Source organism: Maniola jurtina, chromosome 3 (genome assembly GCF_905333055.1).
Source record: "Maniola jurtina chromosome 3, ilManJurt1.1, whole genome shotgun sequence".
In the NCBI taxonomy this organism is placed as follows: domain Eukaryota; kingdom Metazoa; phylum Arthropoda; class Insecta; order Lepidoptera; family Nymphalidae; genus Maniola; species Maniola jurtina.
This window is the reverse complement of record NC_060031.1, coordinates 1398934-1406249: the sequence shown is the minus strand read 5'-3', so window position 1 is coordinate 1406249 and position 7316 is coordinate 1398934. Positions and strand designations below refer to the sequence as shown.

Below are 7316 nucleotides of genomic sequence, written 5' to 3'. Positions count from 1 at the left end.
TGCACAATATTTTACAAAATATTAAAAGAAAGCTCAATGGAAAAACCAAACATTTTTTGGAGTTTTGTTTTGAGTATTCTACAATATACAATAACTGGCTGACCTGCCCTGGCTACGCTGCGGTGGAATTTCAGTTTTTTTTTTTTTAAATTACAGTTTGCGTAATTAAAATTTGCGCAAGGGTTTGGGCCGGGCCATGAACCATGACTTTTCTTTTATATTTTATTGATTGAAAATGAAAAATGATTACTTATGTGGTGATGATTTATTTAAGTGACGATTTATTAAAAATATCGGTTTTTTGTAAATTTTTCGCATCGATTTTCGTGACGAGCTCTCAATCTTGATACTTACTGCTATGCGCGCGAAAATAAAGAAAATGCGCCTTTAGTTTAGTCTGTGGTCGCATAGCAGTGTCGACGCGCGCTCGTTGAAAGTAAAAGTTTAGTGAAAATATTACGACTGAAAATATACCTAATATCGTGTTTGGTTATAATTAAGTGAATTCATTCACGACGCGTTGAAATTTTTACTTGTTAACGAAGTAAATAGTGGGTTTTTATATTTTTCTTGTGATAAAGTGCCGTTTTGTTTAAATTAAAAAAAAAAAACAGGTTTTAACTTATAAAAAAATAATCATCAAGGATCATTTTTGCGACTGACGACGAAGATTTATCATCTTCGATATTTTTTATCCCAAGAAAAGGGATTAATAACTGGAAAATCAATTAAATTGGCAAGTAAGTAGTTATTTTAATTAAAAATATTAAGTAGTTAAGTAGTTTTATTTTCAACATTTTTGCGCCCTAAGTAGTCGCTTAACTTACGCTTACAAGAGAAATTAGAACTAAGAAAATACCTGAATGACAATCTTCCTGGATGGCGCAGTGATCCCCGATTCATTTTCCAGGTGCAATTGGAGAATTAATGATATTTAAATAGTTTGGTAGGAGGCTTCAGTGGTACCTAGCTATTACTTTACGGGCATAGACGTGCCGCCAAGGGAATTAGCCATTCAGTACGATTCAGGTAGGGGCATGGATAGCCATAGAGATAGTTGAAAAAATGACCACACCGCTTCCAGGTTAGCCTGCTTCTAATTTCGACTGCATAGTGACTTACCAATTTAAGTTTATTTAATAAAGAGATAGGTAATTTTTAGATGGTCCAGAATCGAACTTGCTAGTAGGACAGGCATAACACCGCTACACCATAGATCGCGTCAATTAATATAACAAGTTTTTTTATCTGAAGTCACGGCCGTCAGGTTTTCGAAGTTCTAGATAAAAAAGTAAATATTCCAAAAAACGTTTAGTGAATTGTAGAGTTTAATTATTATTCTCTCATTTTATTCAGTCATTAAGGAAGGAAATTAATTGTAATTGATTGTTAAAATTCGTACCTACCTCCTGCAATTTTAATTAGGTACCTACTTCATCATTCATCATCATTACTGCCGTTATACCCATTGCCGGCTCACTTCTCAGCACGGTTCTCCTCTCAGATTGAGAAGGGTTAGGCCGTAGTCTACCACGCTGACCGTTTACGGAGTGGCAGACTTCACATTTGAGAACTCTGCAGTTAAAAAATGCGTGCTCGGGATTTAAAATCCCTCGGCTTTTAACCACTAGGTGACTAGTCTATCACAGCTGTTTATACATAGACATACCTACTTACTTATAGTACAGAGATAGTTAAACCCTTTATTCTTCGATTTCGTATAAATACTGTACATAAGACTGCACAGAGCTTTAGAGTCATCCCTATTTTCAGAATATTCCGTCTTAGATCTCTCTCTGCGTTTTATTCCCCATTGCTGAGGGTCGTTGTCTCTTTACCTTAATCACATAATGGTAGGAGTTTTCCTGGGATAATGATGCGGTGGGCTCCCAGATCCTTCTGCATACAACTTGAATAAGAGAACGAGAGCACAGATTTTCACTAAGTTTTCAATAAAAGACAGTAACTTTCGCAGAAGATATAAGTAAATTTATTCTAAATGCTAAGATAGATTTACGACATACATACTTACCTACTATGTCGTAAAACGTGAATGCTGACTCAATTTGTTTAGCTCAGCTATTTGGGCTGGGCATTGTGACTAACAACAACTACAGGACTAGTCACTTTACTTATAGGTTATTAGATATTTAGTTTATCTAGTATAGGTATAATATGATAGGAGACCGACTGGAATGATATTAATTAGGTGCTTATATCAACATAGGTATATACAGTTCTAACCTATAAAGAAATTTTGCATATGTTATGTCCAGCAGCGTACTAGAGTTAGCCTGATAGGATCAAAGCAAGTGTGAAATGGTTGTGATCGGCACGCGTGCACCGAGCAATGTTTATCGAAAGTGCCAATAATTGTGGGAAGAGGAATGTATCACGCGATCTTCGCCTTTCAGCATAGCCTTTCAGTCAGTACTGGCTACCTACCGAACTGGCGTGTTTTGACTCATAATAATATGGTTTTGAATATCTGGTTACCAACTTTAATAATACTCAGTACTTATTGTTATTGTGTACGGTGGCCACCGAGGAGGTTTTAGTAGGTTAACATCCTATACATAACCCGATGTCTTTCCAAGGACGTTGATTTCCTCCCCTGAAGTCTAGTAAAAGTTTCTTTTCTCATGAAAAGACCTGGATAAAACCCCATCGAAACCAATTCCTGGCTACGGCCATGGTCCCAGGTGCTTTCATTACATGGCGATACCACAATAAAGTGCTGACTAATTGTCATCTCTTTAATAAAAGAAATCTATTAATGGGTAATTCCAGATCTTGCATGGAAATTCCAGAAGTAAGATAATATTTGTGTATGTTTAGTAATCTTTGTGTATCATTCTCCAATCAGCGTAGGTATGATAAGGACACAAACACAATCATCGGACAATATCTAGACGTACTCTACAGTCTACGACCTACGTGGCGTATCGGTGTATTTCACCGTACCCATAAATTTTATCGCGGTTTACAAAGTTCATTATTGTAGTACGTTTACGTTTTATTGGTTTATTTTCTTGCACCTTTATTGTAGTAGGTATCTTGCTCGGATGATTAATGTATTCTTATAAGATGGAGGTTTCAAAATATAACTCGATAGCCTCTCGCAAAATTATGCAACACGAAACCACAATATACGTTTGTCTGGTGGTGGGAGGCTCTACTGTGGCTAGTTTCCACCTGACAAAGTTATGATGTGAAGCGATTTGGTGTTACGGTACGATGCCGTGTAAAAATCGAAAAGGGGCTAAAGGGATAAGGTCAGATAACCCGCATCCATCTTAGATGGCACCATCACTTAGCACCAGGTGACATACAGGTACCGACTCAAAAAAATATTATTCTAGAACTACATTAACCTTTGTATAATTTTACCTTGGTATTAATTAGTATATTCGGTATTAATTATTTTTTACTTTTTAGTCTCTGTGGTTATTGAAGTTGGTTTTTTTTTAAATTTTTATTTCACAATTTTTAGTTGCCCCACTATATTCACTTATAAGTTTATTAAGCTTATATTTTACATATTAACACTGATTGCGAGCAATTCACTACCAAACAATAAAAGAATTATCAAAAAAGGTTCATATTTTGGCGGCGAAATCACGTAACAAACATACGAAAAACATACAGTCGAATTGAGAACCTCCTCCTTTTTTGAAGTCGGTTAAAAAGACGGCTATGTCACTCTCCTCCGTTGATATGCGTCAGTCCTAAGCCGTCCTTTACGTTAAATCCTTACAACCGTTTTACTTACAACAGGGTAATTTCGCGTAATTAGTATTATTCTATAGTCTAGGACCAAAGTCAACCTAGGTATTCTAATAACTAATAACAATTACGCCGTCTATCAAAGGCAAACTGTTTTTTCCTGCATCATATCCGCTTCCGGGTTAATAATAAAATGAGTCACAGTTTTTAAAAATGAAGAAGAAAATGGGAAGCGAAGGTTGTAAGATAAAAAAATCAAAACCAAACTTTATTTATTTCATAGTAATAGGACAACAGCTAGTGAGAACGTTATATGCCTGTGACTCTACTATTGGTTCGAATGCAGATTCTACTGAGAAGAACTGGCGCTCAACTCGGCAAGAAACTCAGCAGCTGCTCTTTTTAAGATTATAGGTGATAGATAGTTTAGTTCGAAATCTGTCCGTTTTTAACAGTCACGTAACAGTTGGTATGTGACCAACCCCAATAACTGATCCTCTTCTAATGACACAGATCCACTATCGGTATTCGGCAAATGATTCGAGATCGGTCGACGATAGTTCGCAATTCGGCAAATCAACTGGCCACACTATTCGTGTACGACGAATATTTTGAGTTCGGCGAATTTTTAGATAACGATAAGTTTGGCAAGTCCCGGAAAAGCAAAGAATTCCCTGGGGATTTTTACAAACCTACATTAATTATGCCAACCATTCCAACTAGTGCGAATGTGAGGAACTAAATGTATTTATATAAATAAGCTATAAATAGCTGTATTTAAATAAATAAGCTATAAATTATTTATACAATAGAATCTATTTCCATAGTAATTGCATTTAAAACAATGATTTACACTGAAATGTTTTATTTTATTCCTCTCGGCGATATTATATAACCACTTTAATCAGCGATGTATTGTACTTATATATATTATAGCTGTTAAGACAATCTATTATACTTGAAATTGAATTCCCTCTAAGGCGCAAGACACACCGCTAGAGTTGAGGCGCGTCGTCTTTCTTGATAACAACTATAAATAGGTATAAGGTGTCCAAACTAAAAAAGAGAAATCAAGTTATGAAATATATTGTGATGCATTATAATTTTAATATATACTAGCTGACGCCCGCGACTTCGTCCGCGTGGATTTAGGTTTTTCGAAATCCCGTGGAAACTCTTTGGTTTTCCGGGATAAAAAGTAGCCTATGTGCTAATTCAGGATATTATCTATCTCCATTCCGAATTTCAGCCAAATCCGTCCAGTAGTTTTTGCGTGAAGGAGTAACAAACATACACACACACACACACATACAAACTTTCGCCTTTATAATATTAGTGTGATTAGTGTGATAGTATAGTATATAGTATAGTATAGTATGAAGTGTGATGTGATAGTGTGATTTTACTTAATGGATTTGCAAGACTAAATTTAATTTCAATAGATTTCGTAGGACAAAGACGCGTTTATTTTGCACGTAGTGCGCGTCTCGGTCTTCATCTTTTATTTTGTAGGAATTAAGGTCAAACGCAAACTATTTTTTCCCCTTTTACCCTATCCGCGGAATAAAGTTAGTACAACGCTCTCCCTTTCGTGATCCCTTACAAATGATACAATCAAAAATCTCAGTGGGCGCAAACTTTTTTGTCACCAACCAATTTTTTCGTAATTTTGAACAAATTAATTAATAAAAAATTGAATGATTTTTTTCTACTTGTATTTTTTTTCTTCGAATGTGCGCCTGTGTTTACCTCCACAAAAATATTAACTGCTTTGCTCACTTGATAACTTTGTTTGTCTAAATTGCACGTTTGCGACATTCCAATCGCATGCAGCCATTGGAAATGAAGCAACTTTGCAATTTGCAGCTATTTTAAGATCATGGTCTAGTCAAGATATCTTCATAATTATTATGTTGTTTTAGAAAAACGGGGCATTCCAAATTGGAGAGGGGCACACTAATTGGAGGGGGGTTTAGGCCACAGTCTGCCACGCTGGCCTAGTGCGGATTGGCAGTGAGGATTTAGAGAGACATATGAATCGACTAACTGAATCTGCTGATGCGTGCGTTTTAGTTTAGAGGCTATGCACAACAGAATTGGCCGCAATATTTAAGGGTGTATTTGCAAAATGAGCGGCTGAGCGCTGACTGTATGAGAATTGATATAATTTTCCAAATTAAACCGGTGAAATAAAATAACCCTTATTATGCACTTTTTGTGCGTCTGAAGGCGGCTTAATTCAATGTTGCGTAACTTCCTGTATGACTTTATGTATCTAGGGCTGTCAACTATTCTGCTCTATTCTTATTACCTGCTCACGCCCCCTTTGTGCCATTTTAACCCCCCCAGATTTACCATGGGTATTCTACCTGCCTCCCTAAAGTCCCAAATTTTGTTTTTTAACCCCCGACCCAAAAAGAGGGGTGTTATAAGTTTGAAGTGTGTATCTGTGTATCTGTGTATCTGTGTGTCTGTGTATCTGTGTATCTGTGTATCTGTCTGTGGCATCGTAGCGCCTAAACGAATGAACCGATTTTAATTTACTTTTTTTTGTTTGAAAGGTGGCTTGATCGAGAGTGTTCTTAGCTATAATCCAAAAAAATTGGTTCAGCCCTTTAAGAGTTATCAGGTCTTTTCTAGTTTTCTTGTAGAAAAGAAGGTTGGATAACCGTTAGGTTCATAATATTATGTCAATTGACAAATGTCAAGCTGTCAAGATCGACGTTGCTTAGATACATAATTCAGATACTTTGGACTAGTACTGTAACCTTGACTTGTCGGGGGTGTTATAAATTTTTAATTTACACTTGTATTTTATTGAATAAGGCAAACAAAACAGGTTGTAACAAAAAATACAAAATAAAAAACAAAGAATTAGGCCTCGTTCGCACGAGAGCTTTTTTAACGTCCGTTAAAAAAGCGTTCAAAGTAGAACAAATGCATTCCCAAGTATCTGTTCACACGTCAACGCTTTTTTAACGCGTACTTTGTATTGTCAGCGCAATGCCGGGTTTTAACGCAACGCTTTTTCAACGTTCGTGCGAATTAGGGCTTTGGGTCGAAGTAAAAACCCCTAATATGTGTACACAACATTACTTAATTAACATTATGCATTGCAATATAATATAGATTTTGTATTATGTAGACTTAAGGAAATTTACAATGATGTTAATTAATATAAAATGGTGTAACTACATGGTTTTGACCACAAGTCCAGAAGTCCTCATAATATTATAACCAAAAGCGGGTAGAGCTTGTCTATTTTGAAATGACGCGCCCCACCACCGCAATTTACACATCTAAGTCAACAAAATTATGTAGTCATTTCAAAATAGACAAGCTATCACTCACGTAGAGAACCTATTTAGAGGTTATGCGCAAAAGAACTAGCCACATTAACTATTTAACTTAATTTCGAATGACATTTAAAGTTGAACTGGTTCATTTACAAGTGAAAGGTTCAACTCAAAACCACATAGGTAGATAAGTTCACCGCCCGGCCATGGGAATATTCAAATCGTCTCATTAACAATAAGATGTTCACCTTTATGTGAAGAGAAACTTTTTGTGCGTCTGAAGGCGGCTTAATT

General features: G+C 36.1%; 1 protein-coding gene across 2 annotated transcripts in view; it reads left to right on the top strand.

Moving 5' to 3' along the window:
• The first annotated feature begins 408 nt into the window (after nt 1-408).
• Nucleotides 409-7316, top strand: part of LOC123879743 (adhesion G-protein coupled receptor G2-like) — a 38797-nt gene continuing 31889 nt past the window's right edge. For both annotated transcript variants that reach the window (XM_045927663.1, XM_045927657.1), the window contains exon 1: nt 409-740. The gene's annotated coding sequence lies outside the window, so the exon portion shown is untranslated. The remainder of the gene's footprint in view (nt 741-7316) is intronic.